This window comes from Pongo abelii, chromosome 19, assembly GCF_028885655.2.
Source record: "Pongo abelii isolate AG06213 chromosome 19, NHGRI_mPonAbe1-v2.0_pri, whole genome shotgun sequence".
In the NCBI taxonomy this organism is placed as follows: domain Eukaryota; kingdom Metazoa; phylum Chordata; class Mammalia; order Primates; family Hominidae; genus Pongo; species Pongo abelii.
The window spans coordinates 15527937-15548324 of NC_072004.2; positions in this window are offsets into that span (position 1 = coordinate 15527937).

The window sequence follows — 20388 nt, forward strand, 5'->3', positions numbered from 1 at the left end:
TTTAAAAATGAATCTTAGGATTTCTGTTGTAATATTAAACACATTGCCTCTTTTCAACTTAGTACTGCATGTTAAAATATTTGTAAGACCTATATAGCTTTCTGATTTATTTACTTGGTTAAAGAAGCGTGTGCATGCTCTGGCATTTATTTATTACTTTTGAGAATGACAAAAAGGCTAAACTGTATGTGATAGAAAACAAACAGCATGAAAGAAAGGAAAAAAATGGAAATAAGGAGCAAAAAATTCCAAAGGTCAGGGAAATAGGCAAGCTGACATCAGTGTGGCAGAGTATAATGTAGGCAATTTATGCCAAACTGGTAAAACGGAGAGAGTTCTACAATGTAAACAATTGGGGTCAAAGATTAAACACATAAAATAATACAAAACCTTGCCATGTCAAAAAGGGTTCACTCTACTCAGCACTTGAGACCTCTCCTGCTACAAGGGCTACTTACAGCAAATACACATGAAACAAAAAGCCACAGAGGACAACACAAGTGTGAAACTGAGCAATGGGATCCAACCTGAGCCCCTTCTCTGGAGGATGAGACAACAGGGACGTGCACGTGGCTGTGGCAAACACCATGAGCATGCCACCCAGATCCCCGCGGATCCCTTTTACAGGTTAGGGGCATCTTTCCCCAGCTTCAGTGTGCTTTAGGTTTCCAACAGCCCAGAAGTGCAACTCCTTTTTTGAGGATTGTCTTTGGGGTACCAGAAACATGGCTGCCAGAATACACAAGCCAGAAGTGGCTAGGAGTGCCCATACCCACAGTGAGCATGGCCCTGAGTCGATGACTGACAGATGTGAGAGCAAGAAAGTCCTGCTCCGAGTCCCAGGGACAAAGGAAAAACGTGCAAAGGTACAATGTACAGTCCAGAGTCTCCCTGTGCAATCCAGAACTTAGCCTGGAACCCCCTGGAACTTAACCTAAAATTACACCCCTCCTACCTGATGCTCCCCCAACTCAACTTTACTCTCGTGGAACCAGAAATAAATCATTTGTGTAGGAATCCTCATGTAAGCATCTGCTCCTGAGGACCTGACCTAAGACAAGCACCCATGTGAACCAGGCACCGGGCCAGGCACTGTTGGGGAATTAACCCCTCAGAGGGGAATCCTGCCTCCACTCGGGAAACATACAGGCCCAGTTGGGAGCCTGAGATGTGAGCAATGAAAAATGAACTACACGAGATACGATTTTCATGCTGAAAAAGTACTTTGGATTCAGAGGAGAGTGCGAATACAGGTATCGTTATAAATTGTTTTTATTAGTGGAGAATCAGAACCTAGGAAGGCCAGATGATAGAGGACAAGTCTCTGAACACCACACCCAAGGAATGGAGACCCTAATGATCCTAAATCCCAGCTTTCACCGCGCCCTTCCCTTGCCCTAGGGTCTCCAAATGTCTTCTGTGTGGATTGCAGACCTGAGCAAGATGAATGAATGACCGGCACAGTGATAGAGTTTGGATCTGTGTCCCTGCCTGTCTCATGTTGAAATGTAATCCCTAATGCTGGAGGTGGGGCCTGGTGTCAGGTGATTGGATCATGGGGGTGGCTTCTCATGAGTGGTTTAGCACCATCCCCTAGTGCTGTTCTCCTGATAGAGTTATCACGAGATATGGTTGTTTTAAAAGTGTATGGCACCTCAACCCCCTCTCTTGGTCCTTCTCCTGCCAGGTAAGACGCCTGCTCCCCCTTTGCCTTCCGCCATGAGTAAAAGCTCCCTGAGGCCTCCCCAGAAGCAGATGTTCTCATGCTTCCTGTATGGCCTGCAGAACCGTGAGCCAATTAAACCTCTTTTCTTTGTAAATTACCCAGTCTCAGGTATGTCTTTAGAGCAATGAGAGAGCAGACTAATACACACAGTGAGGCCAAAGGCCACCTGCCGCAGTGCACAGCCAGGAGGCAACAGCAAGAATGGAGAAGAAATACAGGTGTTGGTTGTGAAGGAAATCTAGGGGACTTGGTAACGGATGTAACGGGGAGCAGGAAAAGATGGTTAGTACATTAGTCACCTCAGGCTGTTAAAACAAAGTTCCCTAGACTGGGTGGATTAAACAACAGAAATGTGTTTCAGTTCTGGAGACTGGAAGCCCAAGATCAAGTTGTCAGCAGGGCTGGTTTCCTCTAAGGCCTCTCTCCTTGGCTTGTGGACGGCATCTTCCTCCTTCGTCTTCACATGGTCCTTCCTCTGTGTGTGTCTGTGTCCTAATATCCTCTTCTTATGGAACACCAGTCAGACTGAATTAAGGCCTACCCACATGACCTCATTTTATCTTAATCATGTCTTTAAAGGTCCTGTCTTGAAATACAGTCACCTTGAAAAGTAATGTAGGGTTAGGACTTCAACATATGAATTTGGGGGTGGGGGTGGACAATTCATCCCTTAAGAATTAGCAATATTATGGTGGGTTTGATTCCAGAAAGACTGTGTTTGAGGTGATGACCACACATCCCAAGTATGAACATTCAGCAGGTGTATCATAGACCTGGGCATAAACTTCAGGAGAGAGGCCTTGGCTACAAGAGACTACAAGATCCTGCTTGCCTTCCCTACTTCAGCGGGGCATTCCACAGGGTGTGCTGTCTGGGAAAAGCACAAGCATGGCATCTCACCCCAGGTGTGCAAGCTCAGAAACTCAATCATATCTATTCAAGTGCTGAGCAAGCCCCCCCATCAGTCAGTTCTCTTGCCAAACCAACCCAAAAGAGGCTGCTTTATAAATGAGAGTGTCTATTTAATAATTTACCCACAGAGATTCCTGGCAGGATAATGCACACCAGTCATTTCCATGGGACACGCCTTTCCGTGGACTACTTGGCTGTCTACGCTTTCTGCCTCCCTGTCACCTCCCAGCTGATAGTAAGCTTTCTGTGGCCTGGGACTGTGTCCCACTCGATTCCGTAGCCCTGTTCATTCAGTCCTAAATGCACCTCACCAATATGTGTATCTTCCCCAGCATCTAACACAGTTTCTTTCAGGGAGCAGGTGGTCAATAAATATGCATCAATAGTTATGCAGAAAAATGGGTACTGATCTCTAGCAGGTGCACAGTAGTTAAGAGCACAGACTTCCGTGATCTACATCTTGTCTTTATCAAGTATTAGCTGTGTGACCCTCCCTGAGTAGAATTAGCTACTCCATGCCTCAGTTTCTTCATCTTATCCAATAAGGGTGATAATTACTTTTATCATCCACCTCATCAAGTTGTTGTGAGCATTAAATGAGTTAATATATGTAGAGGGCTTAGAGTAGCACATAGTGCACCATCAACCTACATGGGTGCTGGGAATTGTTTATATCCATCATGCACTTGACACATTACCTAGGTTGTCTCATTAAACCTCCAAACAATGGTTTGAGGTGGATGTTGCCATCCCACCCTAAAAAGGAGGAAGCCACATCCGATGAAGGTAAGTAACATCCAGATGACTACACAGCTGGCAGGTGGCAGAGACAGAGGTGAGCTCAGAAGGGCTGAGTCCCATGCCCATTCTCTTCCCACTACGTCATAAGAGAATTCTCACTCAAGGATATTCCCAGCCTCAGCCAGACACGGTGGCTCACAACTGTAATCCCAGTACTTTGGGAGGCCGAGGCGAGTGGATCACGAGGTCAGGGATTTGAGACCATCCTGGCTAACACTGTGAAACCCTGTCTGTACTAAAAATACAAAAAAAAATTAGCTGGGTGTGATGGCATGCACCTGTAGTCCCAGCTACTCGGGAGGCTGAGGCAGGAGAATCACTTGAACCCAGGAGGCAGAGGTTGCAGTGAGCTGAGACTGCACCGCTGCACACCAGCCTAGGTGACAGAGCAAGACTCCGTCTCAAAAAAAAAAAAAAAGAATGTGGCCAGGCACAGTGGCCTACGCCTGTAATCCCAGCACTCTGGGAGGCTGAGGCAGGCAGATCACTAGGTCAGGAGATCGAGACCATCCTGGCTAACACAGTGAAACCCCGTCTCTACTAAAAATATAAAAAATTAGCCGGGCGTGGTGGCGGGCACCTGTAGTCCTAGCTACTTGGGAGGCTGAGGCAGGAGAATGGCATGAACCCAGGAGGCAGAGCTTGCAGTGAGCTGAGACTGCGCCACTGCACTCCAGCCTGGGCGATAGAGCGAGACTCCGTCTCAAAAAAAAAAAAAAAGGAATGTTCCCAACCTGTCACAGAGAACCCCATAGGCACTAAGAGTCAGGAGGTGAAGCCAATACAGCATCAAAATCTACCCAAATATAAGGGGGTTCAGAGATGTGATCGTGTCCTAAATCCTACCCTATATGGTTGCAATGCTACATACTGTATCAACAGCACATCCAAGCTAAAAAGCTTTTCATGCGCAACATCTAGAAGGCGTCCCTAGCATTCAGGGGCCCAAAATGTCCCCCTTGGCACTCAGCTGAACCATCAGTAGCCCAGCAATACCCATGTAACTCCTACATCTGGAAAGCAAATGACAGCTGGGCTCTCAGCAGCTGGTCAACAAAGTAGATTGTGACTAGGACAGGTTTTCACTGTGCCTTAGAGAATCCTAAGCATTCCTTTAGTTCTGGGATGACAAACAGACAGTGTCTGTGCTAACTCTAATTAATTAAAAGTGATTGCCTAGAATCTGTGTTTTCCAAAGAATTCCATGGCTAAGACTGGGCTCAGTAGAGAAGAGCTCCATGGTTGACTAGTGATGTCTGCCCGGGATACAAGAGGGAGAGGAGAACACTAGATGAAGATTTTCCAACCCTTCCTCAGGCCAAGTCACCTTGTGATATGGATTGGCTCTGTGACCTCACTCAAATCTCATCTTAAATTGTAATCCCCAGGCTGGGCACGATGGCTCATACCTGTAATCCCAGCACTTTGGGAGGCCTAGGTGGGTGAATCACCTGAGGTCAGGAGTTCGAGACCAGCCTGACCAACAGGGAGAAACCCCATCTCTACTAAAAATACAAAAAAAATCAGCCAGGCATGGTGGTGCATGCTTGTAATCCCAGCTACTCGGGAGGCTGAGGCAGGAGAATTGCTTGAACCTGGAAGGCGGAGGTTGCAGTGAGCCGAGATTGCGCCATTGCACTCCAGCCTAGGCAACAAGAGCAAAACTCCGTCTCAAAAAAAAAAAAAAATGTAATCCCCATGTGTCGAGGGAGGGACCTGGTGGGGGTGATTGGATCATGGGAGTGGTTTCCCCCATACTGTTCTTGTGATAGTGAGTGAGTTCTCACAAGATCTGATGGTTTAAAGGTGTGTAGCAGTTCCCCACTCTCTCTCGCTCTCCTGCCATCATGTAAAACGTGCCTTGCTTTCCCTTCACTTATCGCCATGACTGCAAGTTTCCTGGGGCCTCCCCAGCCATGCAGAACTGTCCACTAAACCTCTTCTCTTTATAAATTACCCAGTCTCAGGTGGTTCTTTATAGCAGTGTGAAAACAGACTAATAGACCTTTCGTTCACTTAGGTATTGAAGAAGCACCTGGTATCCACATACTACCACACTAGAACATGAAAACATGTATATGATATGGTCTCTGCCTTCAAGAAAAGACACACAGAGGTGAGAAACCAAACAAAAATATGAATACAAGCCAAGCACAGTGGCTGCTGCCTGTAATCCCAGCGCTTTGGAAGGGTGAGGCAGGAGGATCACTTGAGCCCAGGAGTTCGAGGCTGCAGTGACCCATGATCATGTCACTGCATTCCAGCCCTGGTGACAGAGTAAGACCCCATCTCAAATATATGTGTGTGTATATATATATATATATATATATATATATATATATATATATATATACACACACACATACACACGCACACACACACACACACACACAAATTACGTGTTAAGCATGGGGAAAATTCTCTTTTAAAACGTTGTCTACTCAGTTTTTTAAAGGTTGGGGTCTTCAATGACTCATTTTTCTCAACATGCCTTAAAAGTACTGTCAGTTGGTGACCAGGAGCAGTGGCTCACACCTGTAATCCCAGCACTTTGGGAGGCCGAGGTGGGTGGATCATGAGGTCAGAACATCGAGACCATCCTGGCTAACACAGTGAAACCCTGTCTCTACTAAAAAATTAGCTGGGCGTGGTGGTGGGCACCTGTACTCCCAGCTACTCGGGAGGCTGAGACAGGAGAATGGTGTGAACCCGGGAGGCAGAGCTTGCAGTGAGCCGAGATTGTGCCACTGCAGTCCAGCCTGGGCGACAGAGCAAGACTCCATTTCAAACAAACAAACAAAAAGTACTGTCAGTTGGTGACAGCTGCCCTTTATGCAGGCCAAGCTATGCAAACCAAACTATGAAAAACTTTGAGTAAAAGGGACTCTGGATGCCATTTAGCTTGGTCACTTGCCACTACAGAAGCTCCTTCAGCAACAATCCAGCATGCTTGCTCAGTGCCTTCATCCGCCAGCTGAGGAAGGCTGCCCACTCCAGCCTGATCAACCGTGATTGCTAGAAAATGTTTCCTTGGGCTTCACCAAAATCCTGTTTTTCTCATTTCCATCCAGCTGTCCTAAACTCTGTCTTTCAGGGCCATACAGAACACAAACAACCCCTGCTCAACGTGACAGTTTTTCTAATCTCTGTAAACGGTTTTTATATTGCCTCTCAGTCTTCCCTACTGCCAGTTAAACAGTCCAAGACTTCTATTTTCCAGATGACATGGTTTCAGATCACCTAACCTCCCTTGGGCTCCCTTTTTTGGGTCATCTTTGATCTTCTCAGCTCAGAGAGGATTCCAGGCTCTGTTTAGATTCCTCCTCCCTTATCCTATTGTCAGAAATTGCCTCCGGATAGAAAGCCAAGGCAATTATAGAGTTCATTTCACTTATGTCCATTTTCCCAGGGATCACAATCATGTACTTCCTGAAATAAGTTATTTTATGTATCTTGTCCACTTTCTAGTTACTTACAGTGGGAGGATAAGTCTGGTTCTTATTATCACATTATGGCTGAAAGTGGACATCCACACATGTTCAAACAAAGCTTTCAACATTTTACCATTAAATGTGATATTATAAACATTCCTCTTAATATTGGGGGCAAGCAAGGGTGCTTGATACCACCATGTCTTTACAAAATTATAGTGGAGCTCCTAGTGAAAGCAGTAAGGCATAAAAAAATAAAAAGATTGGAAATGAAAGAAAAAAATCTGTCATCATTTGCAGTTTGCCTGTTTGTCTAGATAAAAATCCCAAAATATCTACACAAAAATCCTAAAGTGTATACATTTAAAATGAACCTTTAAAAAATGTGATTGCATAAAATACTACTAATGACAGCAATAAAAAATGTAAAGTACCCAAAAATAAAGCTAACCACAAATAGAAAAGACCTCTATAGAGAAAATTATAAAAACTTTACTTAAAGAAATCAAGGACTTAGGAGACATACAATGTTCATGGATCAGAAGATTCAATATTGCAAAGATGAGAATTCCCCCCACTTGATATATGGTTTCAATGGAGTTATGATCAAAATTCTAGCAGAGCTTTTTTGGTACTTAACAAGTTGATTATAAAATTATTATAATCTATACTAATTAAGTTCGTGGGTATTCGTATAGGGATATTCAAATAGAGAAATATAACTGAAAAGACAGGCATGAAAGAGAACCACATATGTAGAGAAACTTAAGTTTATGATAGAGTTGGTATCAGAGATCAATGTGAAAAGGACAGATATTTCAATAAATTAGTTAGCCATATGGGAAATAAAAGTCATGTGATTATGTGTTAGTCAGCCATGTTGCTGCAATTATGCTGTGTAACAAAACTTCCCAAATCTCAGTAGCAAATAACAACAAACATATATTTGTCACACAGAAGTCTATAAGTCAGTTGTGGCATACTGCAGGTCAGATCAGGTCTACTCCACATGTCTCTCATTCTCTGACCCAAGCTGAAAGAGTGTGGCCACCTGGGGCATGCACTTCTCACGTTGCAGGTAAGGAATACACGAGAGTAAATCAAATCACGCATTTAAAGTTTCTTATTGGGTGGGACATACATTATATCTGCTCACATTCTAATCACCAAAACAAGTCACGTGGTTAAGCTAAAAGCCAGGGAGAAGTGGAGTATATGCTGCCCAAAATGAATCACGGCACAGGCAGGAAGGAAAGAAAGAACTGTGAGCAAATAATACAAATTACTACAGATTCTACCTCACACCATACCAAAAAAATCAATTTGAGGAGGCTTAAAGACATAACTTATGAAACATTTAAGAGACTATATAGGAGAATATCTTTATGTTCTTAGGGTAAGAAACAGATTCACAAATATGAAGCATAAAACAGAAATTATAAAAGACTGATAATTTTAATTGAGCTGCTATTGATGAGAAATTCAAAGTGAGATAAGACATTCACAATATGTATCAGTGTCAAAGAATTAGCATTCAGAAAACACAAAGTACCGCTATAAATAAATAAGGAAAAAATAGACCTATTCACACCAGGAACTTGGTATTTGACAGAATGGCATCACAAATCAGTGAGGAAAATCTGGATTATTCAATACAGGGTGCTGATACAATTGGCTGTCTACATGGGGAAAGATAAAATGAGATCCCTACTTCAGTCTGTATGCCAAGATAAATTCTAGATAATTTTAAAAGCTAAATGTGAAAAGCAACATTTTATAACTTTAAAAGAAAATGTAGCATATCATTATTACATTGATAAAGAGTGTTTTCAATGAATACTGAAAAGAGAAGTCATACAAGCTGGTAAGTTTGGCTACATTTTTTAAAAACTTATATAAGCCAAAACAGTCCTGGCCAAGCATGGTGGCTCACGCCTGTAATCCCAGCACAATGGAAGGCCAAGGCGGGCAGATCACCTGAGGTCAGGAGTTCCAGACCAGCGTGACCAACATGGTGAAACCCCGTCTCTACAAAAATACAAAAATTAGCCGGGCATGGTGGTGCACACCTGTGCACCACCAGAGCGAGATTCCCTCTAAAAAGAACAAACCAAACAAACAAAAAACTCCCTAAACAATGTTAAAAGTGGAGTTATAGAGCAGAATTTTTTTTTTTTTTTTTTTTGAGACGTAGTCTCGCTCTGTCGCCCAGGCTGGAGTGCAGTGGCGCAATCTCGGCTCACTGCAACTTCTGCCTCCCGGGTTCAAGTGATTCTCCTGCCTCAGCCTCCCGAGTAGCTAGGACTACAGGTGCCTGCCGCCCGGCTAATTTTTTGTATTTTAATAGAGATGGGGTTTCACTGTGTTGCCCAGACTGGTCTCAAATGCCTGAGCTCAGGCAGTCCGCCCACCTCGGCCTCCCAAAGTGCTAGGATTACAGGCATGAGCCACCCCACCAGGCCTTTTTTTTTCTTTTTTTTTTTTCTTTTTGAGACAGAGTTTTACTCTGTTGCCAGGCTGGAGTGCAGTGGCACGATCTCAGCTCACTGCAACCTCCGCCTGCCGGGTTCAAGCGATTCTCCCACCTCAGCCTCCCAAGTAGCTGGGATTACAGGCACCTGCCACCATGCCCAGCTAATTTTTGTATTTTTGTAGAGACGGGTTTCACCATGTTGGCCAGGCTAGTCTTGAACTCTTGACCTCAGGTGATCCACCCACTTTGGCCTCCCAAAGTGCTGAGGTTACAGGCATGAGCACCACACCTGGCTGGAAGATTTTTTTTTTTTTTTTTTTTTGAGACAGAGTCTCGCTGTGTTGCCCAGGCTAGAGTGCAGTGGCTCAATCTCGGCTCACTGCAAGCTCCGCCTCCCAGGTTCACGCCATTCTCCTGCCTCAGTCTCCCGAGTAGCTGGGACTACAGGCACCCGCCACCACGCCTGGCTAATTTTTTGTATTTTTAGTAGAGACGGGGTTTCACCATGTTAGCCAGGATGATCTCGATCTCCTGACCTCGTGATCTGCCCGCCTCGACCTCCCAAAGTGCTGGGATTACAGGCGTGAGCCACTGCACCCAGCCGCCAGGAGATATTTTTAACATGCCAAGAAGACAAAGGATAAATATCCAGAATATTTCAAAGATGTCCTATACGCACTACAAAACACTGCTGAAGAGAGCTTGGTGCATTTGAAGAACAACAAAGTGTTTCTTGTGGTTGTAGCAGAGTGGGGTGGGTGCGTGTGTGTGTGTGTGTGTGTGTTACTCCCATCTTTACATAATAAATTCCTTTGACTTAGAATGCCCTTTCACCATTTCGTTCCTGGAGTTAGAAAATACCTCATGAAAATTAGCATGACCCTCCTTTATGCTTCTTTGGTTTGTTTTATATTCTCTATTTTTATAGAGAATATAAAATGTTATAATTCATTTATATAAAATGTTATAATTCATTGAGAGTACCATTTTGCCTCCCCCTACTCCCTACTCCAAATATGAGTTTTTCCTGTTTGATTAAACAGCCTTTGAGCATCTGTCACAGATCCAGCTCTGTCCTAGTTACTTTAGAATAAAGATGAATGCTTGGTTGTTTCCAGGCTATGCTGTAAATTCTAAGGAAGGGGGTTAAGGACAGGATTCTTGGAGGCAGTATGATGTGATCCCAGAGACAGGAGATAGGAAAAGGTAAGCACGTATTCTAGATGTGTTTAAATTCTCATCAAATAGGAGGTGACACCATTCTCTTTGATGAAGAATGAGATATGAAATCAGACACCCAAAGAGGCTTTCCAGAGGACATCCTAACTTTTGATAGATGTTTCCACCATCTGGGTGGCGTCCTCTTCTCCATCCCTCTGTTTTCTCAGAAGCAGCTGCTGGGGTCCCAGAGGGATGCACACAGTGGTTATAGGTGCTCACAGATCCACAGTGAAACACTCTTATCTAACCCTGGAAGGTTTTGCTGCTTGAGAACCTTTATGCCTTCATCCTAAGATACAAAGTTGCAAATAGCACCAAGAGCTGGAAACAGATGCCAGCTGAAACCTAAGAACAGACACAGTGCATGAGCAGTGTCCCACCAGGACCACCACTCGGCTCTTGGCAGTGGCAGCCCTCCTCATGGCTTCTGGCAATGACCATCAGTTGCTTCATCTTCTGAAAAGGAAAACTACCCAGTTGGCCAAGCCAGATCTCCAGGAAGGAGGTGTCTCTGTCTCCTGCTTTGAGATCATTCTTTCCACTGCTCCATCTAGGGAGCCCCAGAGAAAGTAATGTGTGAGTTGAACACACTGAAAATCTGTACCTAGCACAGGTAAGTAGTTGAAAACAGCATGTATACAATGGCTTTCACCTATACTGTTAAAAGGCGGGTACATGCCCAATAAATGTTTATTGAGTGCCATTAGGTGCTCGGCACTGGGCCACGCACTGACAATGGGAAGGCAAATGAGAAAGACAGGCTTCCTGCTGTCATAGCATTTATAGACAGCTGGAGGCATGTGATGGTTAATTTTTTGTGTCAGCTTGGCTAGTACTGAGTTATTTAATCAAACACTAATGTAGGTGTTGTTTGCTTTGAAGCTATTTTATAGATGTGGCTGACATCTACAATCTGTTAACATTAAGTAAAATAGATTGCCCTTTTACTGTGTGGGAATGTCTCATTCAGTCAGTTAAAGGCCTTATGAACAAAACTAAGATTTCCCTGAGGAAGTAGAAAGTTGACCTCAAGATTGCAACATCAGCTCCTGCTTGACAGTTCCAGCCTGCTGGCCTGCTCTACAGAATTTGGATTTGTCAGTTCCCACAACTGTGTAAGCCAACTCCTTGAAATAAATCTCTGTGTGTGTGTGTGTGTGTGTGTGTGCGTGCGCACGCATGTGCACGCGCCCACGTTCATCTCTGGCACAAGGAGACCCACATACAAAGGTGGTGTCCTAAGGTGTATGATTGGGGAAACTGCATGTGGTGCTTAGCACTGTAAGCCTAAGACAGACTGTCCAGATAGGAACCTTGGATCCATCATGTACTAGATGCACCATGACCTTGAGTCAACTCCTACATTCTCTAACCCTCAGTTTCCCCATCTGTAAAATGGAGGTAGTATCTCCCTCATAGGGTTATTGCAAAGACTCAAAGAGATTAAGTATCTCATGATATTTAGAGGTTAAATGCCCATGAACAACACAGCAAGTAAGTATGAAGCCAGGATTTAAACTCATGTCTGTCTGCACTGCGTATGCCCTTTACCCGCTGCCATATCACCTTGGTCTTTGGGAATTACACTTCAGCTATCAGCTCTTTAACAGACACAGTTGCTGTAGACCACTCCTACATTGTTACAGCTTCGACTCTGCTCTGCAGAGATGCCTCTTGAATGTATACCTTTGGCCTAATCCTAAGGTTGAGTTCCAGGTTTCTACTGCACTTTGCTAATTTGATATGCTCCATTGGCTTCAAATCTGATGTATCTTAAATTCAAGCTCATCATCGAAGCCTCACCACTGGCAAGTTCTGGCTTCACCTCTCTCTAGTTATATGACCCTGGGAAAGCTACTGATCCGCCAATCCTCAGTTTCCTCACTTGTTAAATGGCAGGGTTTGCCGAGATCCGGAAGGTGGACACATAGCACACATAGTTCTTCTTATGTCTGACTGTGTCTACAGTACCTGTCTTGCTTGATCTCTGGTACATTGTGGGTATTATATTGTACTTATTTATTCAGCATCTATTCATTCTCTGGCACTGATTTTGACTAATTTCACAATAAGATGCATGGATTTAGTCCTAACTCACCACTTGTAGGAAAACCGTCATTTCTTACTAAACCAAGTAAATTGGCTGCTCCAGTACGCGTTTGTTTCATTTACATCATATGTTAGTATATTGCCATCTAGAGGACTAAGTGGAAGCTACAAGCAAGAGGGAACTGGGGCTTGCGGAGAATGGCAACATCCTAGAAGAAATGTTTAAAAAACATTAAGACTCATCCGTAGCAGTGTTGGATTTCAACAATTATGTGAAAAAAAATAAATAACAGGATGTGTTTTAACTATTAATTAGAAATGAATGCTATAGTAAGTTACCGGCTCATAAACTTATGATCTCTGTTAAATAAAATTTATAGGAGGTCACTGGTTTGAAGTAAGTTCCTGCACTAGGCCCCAGTAGACCAAACCAAAATGGAGTTACTCACGGTAAAGTTCCAGGCCACCAAGCCAAAACTACGTTGTTTATCTGACCTTCCAGGAAATCAGGAGAGAGAGGGAGATAATAGCCACATCTCCGAAGAGCCAGTTTTAGCCTGCCTGATAAGGAAGTCCCCCTACTTTAACCTTCACAAGGAAAGTAACTTTGAAACAACCAATCCACTTTGTGTTCTTTGTTTCTGCATTCTTCAGCCTTTTTCTGCCTGTAAATACTCACTGCGCATGTTTCAGAGCAAAGCCCAATTCCCATGAATCATTCTTTGCTCCGTTACATTTATTTTGTTTAAAGTTTTTCTTCTATCATCTCTAACTTGTTCTAAACAAAATAAAAAATAAAATGAAATCAGCATTCTTTCCTATAATTGACTGTTTAGCTGCATTTGGATTATCCATGCCATATACTAGATGAGAATCTAAATTAAAGAGGAGCCACTTTAACTAGTGGTTAGGTCTCCTGACTGCTCCACCTTTAGCTTAGCAATTCGGTTTTCCATCTGAGCAAGTTACCATTATCGAGTGCTTACTGTGGGCTTGGGACTATACTGAACATTTTACATAAGTTATCTCATTTAATCCTGACAAGCTCCTCCCACCTCAAGAGGGTAAGTATTTACTTGTGCTTATGACTCTCAGCCTGCTGCTTCATCTGTAAAAGTGGGAGAAGTGACTTTCTCAAAGTCTAAAAAAGGATATTGAACTGGATCCACAACTCAGATCTGCCTGAATCAAATACAAGTTCTTAATGATTACAGTTTACTAAATACAACAGCATCTGCATCCTAAGAATGTCACGAGGATGAAACAATTCGTGGAAAGCACTTTTTGGAGAAAGAACAATGTTTGAATGCTTACATAACAGAATGTTCACACAAAAAATAGGTGTAAAGTGATGTATATTCTATTGGGATAACCAATCGCTTTACAAAAGCATTCAGTAAGGATTGCTTTTTCAGTAAACAGTAGTGGTATCTTTTCTTTCAATCTGATTCCAGGTTTTTCAATTTTGTGAATCCTTTCAAAGAACCAACTTCTAGTTTTGTTGATTTTCTCTACTGTTTTTCAAGTCTTTATGTTTTTTCTTTCCTTTCTAATCTATTATTTCCTTCCTTCTGCTTACTTTGATTTACTATGGTCATCTTCTAGTTTCTTAAGATGAAAGGTGAGACTGTTGATTTGAGAGCTCTTGTTTAAAAAAAAAGTGTTTACAGTTATGAATTTCTTTATAAACACTGTTATAGCTGCATCCCATAAGTGTTGGTATGTTGTGTTTTCATTTTCATTAATCTCAAAGTATTTTCTAATTTCCCTTGTGATTTCTTCTTTGATCCATTGGTTATTTAGCAGTATGTTGTTTAATTTTCACATCTTTGTGAATTTCCCAAATTCCCTTGTGTTGTTCACTTCTAATTTAATTCCGTTTTGACCAAAGATTATACTTTGTATGACTTCGATTATTTTAAATTTCTTGAAGCCTGTTTTATGGCCTAACATGTAGTCTATCGTGGAGAATGTTCTATGTGCATTTGAGTAGAATGTGTATTCTGCTGTTGTTGGACAGAGTCTCTACAGATGTCTGTTGGGTTTTTTTGTTTGTTTGTTTGTTTGAGATGGAGTCTCATTTGTCACCCACGCTGGAGTGCCGTGGCGTGATCTTGGCACTTGATCACCGAAGCTTCCACCTCCCGAGTTCATCCTGCCTCAGCCTCCCAAGTAGCTGGGATTACAGGCATGCACCACCACACCCAGCTAATTTTTGTATTTTTAGCAGAGACGGGGTTTCACCGTGTTGGCCAGGCTGGTCTCTAACTCCTGACCTCAAGTGACCTGCCCGCCTCAGCCTCCCAAAGTGCTGGGATTACAGACATCAGCCACCTTGCCCGGCAGATTTAGTTTGTTTCTAGTGCTGTTGAATCCTCTTTTTCCTAGTTAATCATCTGCCTACTTCTATGCATTATTATAAATGAAGTGTTGATGTCTCCAGCCACTATTGTTATATTTTCTGACTTCTTTACCTTTAACTAGCAAAGCAACTCAGTTTTTCTTTCTAAATAAGAGTTATCATTATCAAGTGCTTACCATGTACCTGGGACTATGCTTACCACTTTATGTGGATTATCCCATTTAGTTATTAATAATTATTAAGAGTAAATTGTTATGCCAGGCTCAGAGGCTCACGCCTGTAATCCCAGCAATTTGGGAAGCCAAGGGAGGCAGATCACTTGAGGTCAGGAGTTTGAGACCAGCCTGGCCAACATGGTGAAATCCTGTCTCTACTAAAAATACAAAAATTAGCCTGGCATGGTGGTGCAGGCCTGTAATCTCAGCTACTCAGGAGGCTGAGGTAGGAGAATTGCTTGAACCTGGGAGCGGCGGGGTTGCAGTGAGCCAAGTCAGCACCACTGCACTCCAGCCTGGGTGACAGAGTAAGACTCTGTCTCAAAAAAAAAAGAGTAAATTAATTGTTAATAATTATTCGATTGTTAATAATTATTCAACACGGAGAGTTTTGTCAGCTTTTGTTTCATGTGTGGGATTTTTTAAGTGCATATTTGTTTTTAAGTGTTATGTTTTTCTGATGAATTGGTCCTTTTACCAATGTGTGATGTCCTCTGTCCCTTGAAACAGTTTTTGCCTTAAAATATACTTCGTTTGACATTAGCATAGTCACTCCAGCTATCTTTTGATTACTGTTTGCATGGTATATGTTTCTATACTTTCACTTTCTACCTGTGTCTTTGAATCTAAAGTGTGCCTGTTATGGACAACATATAGTTGGATCATGTTTTTTGCCAATCTGTGTTTTGTTTTTTGGGTTTTTTTTGAGATGGAGTCTCACTGTCACCCACGCTGGAGTCCAGTGGTGCGATTTCAGCTCACTGCAACCTCCGCCTCCCGGGTTCAAGTGATTTTCATCCCTCAGCCTCCAGAGTAGTTGGGATTACAGGCGCCTGCCACCACACCCAGCTAATTTTTGCATTTTTAGCAGAGATTAGGTTTCACCGTGTTGGCCAGGCTGGTTTTGAACTCCTGACCTCAAGTGATCCGCTCACCTAGACCTCCCAAAGTGCTGGGATTACAGGTGTGAGCCACTGTGCCCAGCCACAAATCTGTCTTTTGACTGAAATATTTAACTGGTTTTCTTCTAATTACTGATAAGGTGGGAGTTATTTGTGGGGTATCTGCTCTTTTCCTTTTATGCATCTTATGTCTTTTAATTTCTCCACTACTGCCTTTTGTATCAAATAGGTATTTTCTAGTATATCATTTTGATTTTCTTCTTGTTCCTCTTATTGTATTTTTTGAGTTTTTTTCTTAGAGGTTGCCCTAGGGACTACGATTAATATCTTAACATAAAGTGGGTTCAGATTAATGCCAACCTAATTTCAATAATACTCAAAAACTTTGGTATAGCTCTATTCCCTCCCTCCTCCTTTGTGCTATTACCATCATACAAATTGCATCTTTTATAAGTTATAACCCTATCAACATTATTTCATAAGTATTGCTTTATGTAGCTGTCTTTTAGGTCAGACAGGAAAAGAATTACAAACAAAAGTACATTTATACTATATTTCAGTTTACCTATGTAGTTGCCTTTAATGATGCTTTTTATTTCCTCATGTGGATTGGAGTTATCGTCTAGTGTCCTTTCATTTCAGTCTGAAGGACGTCTTTTAGCATTTCTTGTAAGGCAGGTCTGCTAGCAGTGAATTCTCTTAGTTTTTATCTGGGTATGTTTTAATTTCCACTTTTTTTTTTTTGAGGGGGGGGTCTCACTGTGTCACCCAAGTAGGAGTGCAGTGACACAATCAAAGCCTCAACCTGCCAGACTCAAGTGATCCTCCTGCCTCAGCCTCCTGAGTAGCTGGGACCACAGGCACATGCCACCACACCCAGCTGTTTGTTGTAGTTTTTGTAGAGATGGCTTTTTGCCATGTTGCCCAGGCTGGTCTCAAATTCCTGGGCTCAAGCAATCCTCCTGCCTTAGCCTCCTAAAGTACTGGGATTACAGGTGTGAGCCACCATGCTCATCCTTTCTTATAGTTTTGAAGGATAGTTTTGCTGGATCTAAAATTCTCTGGTTTTTTCTTTTAGCACTTTGAATATGTCATTCTACAGCCTTCTGACCTCTGTAGTTTCTGATGAGTTGTAGGCATTTAATCTTACAGAGGATCCCTTGTATGTGATAAGTTGTTTTTCTCCTGCTACTTTAACGATTGTCTTTGTCTCTGGCTTTTGACAGCTTGACTGTAATGTGTTTAGTAATAGATCTCTGAGTTTATCCAAGTTACAATTTGTTGATCTTCTTGAATGTGTAGCTCATGTATTTCATTGAATTTGGGAAGTCTCAGCCATTATTTCTTCAAATATTATTTCTGCCTTTTTCTCTTCGTTTTCTGGAACTCCTATAATGCGTATGTTGGTAACCTGATAGCATGCCACAGATCCCTCAAGCTCTGTTCACTCTTCATTCTTTTTTCTTTCTGTTCCTCGGACTGGATAATTACATTTGTCCTATTTTCAAGTTTGCTGATTCTTCTGCCTGTTTAAATCTGTAAACCCCTCTAAGAAATTTTTCAGCTCCAGAATTTTTCATGTTTTCTATTTACTGATACTTTCACTTTGTTTATATATTATTTTCCTTTCTCGTGTTCTTTGCCCATGGTTTCCTTTAGTTTTTAAAGCATATTTAAAGGTTGACAAACTTTTTGTTTAATAGATCTAATGTCTGGGTTTTCTCAGGGATGGTTTCTGTTTTCTAGGTTTTTCCCCCATATATAGGCAGCTGTAATTGCTGTTTCTTCACGTCTTTTGTTGTTGTTGAAAACTGGAAAATTTAAATAATATAAGGTGGCAACTCTACAAATCAGATTTGTCCCACGCCCCCCATCTTTGTAGGGTTTATTACTATTTGTTATTTTTATTGCAATGGTGGAATGTCTAGTACCTTTCCTGGACTAATTCTGTTTAGTCTGTGTTCTTTGTCATGTTGCAGTCACCAAAATCTCTGCTTGGTTACTTTAGTCTTGAGCATATGATTACACAGGGATTTCCTTAAGTGGTTGAAGCATAAGTCTCTCACCTTTACCTGACTTTCTAGCTCCCAAGAATATTTTGGCACTTTTCAAAGCCTCTGTAGACATCGCACTTCCCTTAAGTTTTCTGGCCAGTCTCGTTTGTCCCAACTAGTATAGCCATGTCAGGCAACTGTGCTATTTAAATAATTGCCACCAATTGTTTATAACAAACAACCTGAGGATAGTTTCCTCATTGAGTGACCTGAGTTGGGTTAAATGAAGACAAGCCCTGTGATTGGGACTATTCCAGGGAGCTGCGAGACAGGTCAAGGAGTGACAAATCTCCAGGGATGGGGCTTCTTGGATAACTCCAAACCTATCTTGGGGGGACTCTAAATTCCTTCAGTGGTTTTTGGCTACTGGTTTTCACAGCTACTGTGGTCTCAAGGTTGCTGATTTTCAAGGCTACTGTGGAGCTGAGGAGAAGAAAATGGGGACGGGACAAGTTAAAACACCACAAAGCTTATTGATCATACAGAGAGTCAGCTTTTTTCTCAAATACATTTTCTTTGGGTTGTTGCAATCTTTTGGTTAATTTCCAGAGTTTCAAAAGTTTATTTTGATCATTCCTGCCAGTGTCCTCGTTGATTTTATGCAGAATCAGATATTCAAAGATCCATACTCCAACATTCTGGAAATGTTTCTCTATGATTTTTTTTAATGGGATATATAGGATTTCTCTTAAATTAATATAAGCAGCATCTATGGGATTTCTCTTAAATTAATATAAGCAGCATCTCCTACATTCACTTAGAACACTAGACATTACCACCCATGATAGACCATCTAAAGGAGAAAACTGCTTCTCTTCTCAAATTTCATAGAATGTCCATGCTGGTTTCCAAAGCACATGGCATCTACCTTCAGTAAGCAACACAGAATATTAGAACACCAGAGTTCAAGTTCATATCTATACACTCTCCAGCTTCAAATAAGAGGGCCTAAGGGACAGACTGTTCATCAATGACTGTAGACTAATGGTTTTCACCCCTTCAGGCCCACAGCCACTTTTTATCAGAAATATTTTTAAACATGTTTTATTATTCTAAAAAACAAACAATATAACTTACGTGAGGCATATTTTTAAATCATCTATCATGATTAAAGGTATCTTTAATATCTAACTGTAATGTAACAGAGAAATAAAAGGAAGCAACTTATGGTAATGTGTAATTCAATCTGGAGATGGCCAAAACTCCTGATGACACAATCATTAGATGCTTGCATATGTACATATAATTACCATTAATGTGCCCACTACAAATGCAGACTACTGCAGTAGTTTTGACTTGGAATTCAAATGCCATGAGCAATGCTGCCACTAGTGACAGGTTTTAAAATGATAGAAAACTCTTGGTTACGTACTGAACAAAGACTACAGCCTTCCTTCACTTAACTGGTAATTGCATTTTTGGGCAAATCAAGTATTGCAGATTTACAACAAAAATATAAAATGGAGTTGTAATCTAAGCTCAAAAAATTATTGTCAACGTCCACCAGTCAGAGATCATGAGGAACAGATCTGCGGTTGAATCGAGTTGGGTTTATCAGCACACTTTTGCACAAGAGAGATCACACACCATGGGGTGCCTCAGTATGAGGGTGCTGGGAAGGGCTTTTTAAAGGATTTGGGGTTGTGTTGGGTGATTTCAAGAGGGTTCCATGAATCATGGTTTTACTCTGGATTAAGTGCTTTCAGAAAGCAAGGGAAATTCTAAATTAGTGTAAATATTGAAATTTTTAATCTAGGAGGAAGAAGGAACAGAGTAATCTAATGGGTAATGGAGCAAATATCACACATGTAAGCCAAGAGACAGGAATGTTTGGTCGCTCTATGATTTACACAGAATCTTGCTAAGTTCCAACATGCCTATGGAGTGTCTTAATTTTTGTCTTCCTCCACCACACTCAGAGTGGCCTTGTCAGATGCTGGTGTTATATAACATTGTTTATATTCAACAGAATATAATAGCCTAGCCATTAGGGCCAAATCAGCTTCCAGCTGACAGCTGTAGGGGTTGCTTTTCCTTTCTCACTATAAACAGGATTTCTATATATATAATTAATTATTCAGCGAGGTTCAAAGAAGTCATGAGATACAGGACAATTCTTTGTTGTCTAAAACTGTCCTGTGCTCTTCAGGCACCTAGCATCTCTATTCACTTTCACTCACATTTCATTGGCCATTGTTAACCACATGGCCTCAAATTAATTAAGGAAGCTGAGAAATATAGA